Below are 3689 nucleotides of genomic sequence, written 5' to 3'. Positions count from 1 at the left end.
CACAAGAACATATGTATTTTGTCAATTTTATCATTAAATTCAAGTGATGCCATATTGATGCTCTTTAATGTGACATGACAGATCACTGTAAAGACATCAGTTCAAGCAGCATTGCGACACGAGTGAATGTGATCACCTTGTCATAGTCAAAGAATTAACATGAATTAACATCAGAAGGTATGTTAAGGATACATTACAACTTACTAAAATGTATCACATTGTGTAATCGTTCAGTGTTTCAACAGCAGAAAGACGTCGATAAAACACGAGAGAGATGAACTCTTTCACTAAATGTATGCATTATATTAGCCTATATATTCATCATATTCTACTTAACCTGAAAACCTGAAAAAAATCTAACCTATAATTAGATTTATAAGTTAATGCATGAGAAGTTTACACGTTTGCATACAATGCAAGTGCAAATAAGGCCTCCCTATATAGTCTACACTATACAGCATTCTTTGTCGTTTGATTAAACAAGAAACAACAAGGCAATTATATATTACATTCTGAATCAAATTATAATCTTTGTGTGCCCTTTGTTAGAGTTAAGCTTGGTAAAACGTCCTTCAAATATGTCGCAGCCTCAGATTGGAATTTGCTCCAGACTGAGTTGAAGCTAAAAGATCTGGTGACATTTAGTCATTTTAAAATGTTACTTCATCATTTTGAGAGTAAATTAATGGTGTGTAATTGTTTTTGACTGGTTGTATGTTTTATGTTTTTTATGTGACTTTTTATGTATAACTGTACATGCAAACACAGCTGCCTATCTTGGCCAGGACAGGACATTTTAATCTCAGTGAGTTTTTCTCCTGGTTAAATAAAGGTAATAATAATAATAATTAGTAGAGATATTTTTTATATTATATTTTTAATTCTTTAAGAAACCTTTAGTTTAGGACAATTAATTTGTTCAGTAAACCAAAAAAAAAAGAAAAAAAAAAGCATTTTTATATTTAGTGTTCCTCCCCGAACTGTCAGCTTTGTGTACTGTTACACCCCTATTATTAATGCAATCTTAAAATCAAAAGTTGTATATATGTTAATTATTTAATGCATTTTTAACTTGCATGAACAATGACTATAAATTTAATTAACCAGCTTTCAACTATAATTTATTAAGCAAGGTCAACAACTATTAATAAACACTGTAAAAAATTAAATAAAAGAAATAAATAAAAAGAAATCACCGTTAGATCATGTCGGCCAATACTTTAAATAACGTTAACAAATTAGATCTTATTGTAAAGTGTTACTGAACTTATAAGCTCTTAAACCTTTACTAGCACCAAAATTAGGACCAAAAGGTTTATTCTAAAACCTTATTCCAGCATTACAGTGAAAGAAAAAAAAAAAAAAAAGAAAAAAAAACTGAAGAACTCCAAAGGCACACAAAATTGTTTGTCACCAACTATTTTCAAGTTGTTTGGAAAGTGCTGTTTATGTCAATGTCCCAGACGCTCTCCATCAGTAGGAAACTGGCGCACCATCTCTCCACAGTAGATGTGAATGGACATGTTCCAAAGAGGCAGGAAAGCAAAAAAATATATACCTTGAGGAAAGAAAAAGAAAACGCAAAGAAAAAACTTGTTTATAAAACAGATCTATCCATTATTGGCTCAATTAAATTAAAACGATAGATGTACAGTTTATATTCACACAGCAGTATCTGTATGAAAAAAAGAAGAAAAAAAAAGAAATCATAAAAATGAGCATGTTGTCTCTTTTTTATCTAGTACTGCCCTGATGAAGCAGTTTATTCTGCATGGTGTGTGTAAGCTTTTGACCACAACTGCATCCCCTATGTGATGAATTACCTCAGTGGTCAGGGTAGAATGATTGGAGAGGTTCCTTCACGTATCCCACTGAGCACATCATCTTCACTGACACTGGACTTTAAAAAGAGAGAACATTTTAATAATGTTTTTTATTCATACTTTACAGGGAATTAAACATAACTTAAATATAGATAAATAACCCAAGACCAATGTAAATTGAGAAAAGTATTCTTGCATTTTTCCTCATCTTGCCTTGCAAGTTTCAGTTTACCTCGCACCATCTCCATGAAGGCTGTTCCTGTATTTACCACGCCTGGCACAGCAATGCTGCGGCTCCTTTCCTTTGGGTGTGTGGCCTGTAAAATATATAATGATTAGGGGATCTGTAAATGCACAAGTGGGAATGTATTACTTACAAATGGACAAGATGCAAAGCATTTGAAAGCTAAAGACTTGATAGCAATGTTTTAGCTTGTGTGATCAGTGTCATGCCTGGGCATAAATTCATAATTAACATTAACTTGACCTCATCAAGATGGCTCTGTAGTTCCACACAGCTTGCACTGGATCTCCAATAACAAATCTGTAATGATCCTACAAAATAAAATATAAAATAAGATAAGCACAAAATATTAAAAACACAAATAGTACTTTAACATCTTACTCTCCAAATGCAAAAAGAAAAGAACATATTAAAATCATTATTTCATTACTGGTTGTTATAAGTTAATATATGGAATAAATGTATATAACGTTAAATGTCTTCTGTCCATTTAAAAAGTAGGAGTTCGATTAAAATATTGTATTTACAGCTGCAGGCAGATTCATTGAACATGCCCACACCGGCGATCACATTCCGATTTAAGAAATTATTATAATGCAATCTTAGATACATGAATATGAATAATACAATTTTAGATACATAGGAAACATGATTAACGTTAATTCACCTCCCGAGTCCATAGTGCGTCTATCCTATCTGCGATTAAACTAAATAACTACACCGTAATAGAGAGCTACCATGTTACGGTGAAAATGTAAAATCAAGAGAGCTTATATCAAGATATACTTACTTGACTCGTTATTTGTAGCATATAACGTCTCATCTGTAATGATCCAAACGGTTCACTCCTCTGTTGTCTGTTGTCCTTCAGCTTCATTTCCCTCACGCATCGAGATGGCGCAAACATGACAGACCGCGCATTTTTCAAAATCATGACGTAGTATTTTTGGCGCATGCGCATTGAAATATTAAGTATAAATATAAAATAAGATATTTCGTGCATTAAATGTTGATTATAAATGACGTATTAATTATCCATTTCTGTTCAGGTTGTTCTAAAACACTGTGTAGTTAGACTGTATTTCAGAGAACTTGACTCATTCACCTAACTAAAAGTCAATCATGTTTAGAGTCTGATTAAAATGAAATGTAGCCTATTTTAACTGAATTTTAATGCAAATTAATTTGGTTTAGATTTGTTCAACTTTTTTCTTGCAATTAATGCAATTCAATGTGTGTTTAATTGCCATACAACAACATAATATTTAAAGTAGGTTATTCTGTACACAGATGTAAAGTAGCCTACAGTACATTAGGCAACTCCTCTCATAAAGATTGACAATGTTAAATTATGTAGAAAACTGACACTTGTAGTTGTGTTCATATGAGCTAGTTATAACATTTCAACAGTATGTTGTACTGGAGTGTAAGCGTGTGAAATTTTGAAGAAAAATAAATTAACCAATGTAAATTTGGACAACTCATTTTTTTTAAAATCATTTATTTTCCATGTGCTTTGTCATTAGTAAAATAAGTGCACTTTATGAAACAAACTCATAATTAAAATGGTTTAAGTAAATTTAGGTGTAGACATTATTACAAGGTGCATTTTTAAAAAGTGC

The 3689-nt window shown here is 31.6% G+C and overlaps 1 long non-coding RNA gene across 1 annotated transcript; it reads right to left on the bottom strand.

Moving 5' to 3' along the window:
* Positions 1-953: 953 nt before the first annotated feature.
* On the bottom strand, positions 954-2287 carry LOC137043421 (uncharacterized). Its single transcript, XR_010898473.1, has 3 exons — positions 2056-2287; positions 1824-1900; positions 954-1558 (listed from the first exon to the last, which is right to left on the bottom strand). It is a non-coding gene; the product is annotated as an uncharacterized lncRNA (long non-coding RNA).
* Positions 2288-3689: the final 1402 nt, after the last annotated feature.

Source organism: Pseudorasbora parva, chromosome 16, assembly GCF_024679245.1.
Source record: "Pseudorasbora parva isolate DD20220531a chromosome 16, ASM2467924v1, whole genome shotgun sequence".
Lineage (NCBI taxonomy): Eukaryota > Metazoa > Chordata > Actinopteri > Cypriniformes > Gobionidae > Pseudorasbora > Pseudorasbora parva.
Note: the sequence above shows the minus strand (reverse complement) of the source record. Positions and strands in the feature narration are given on the sequence as shown.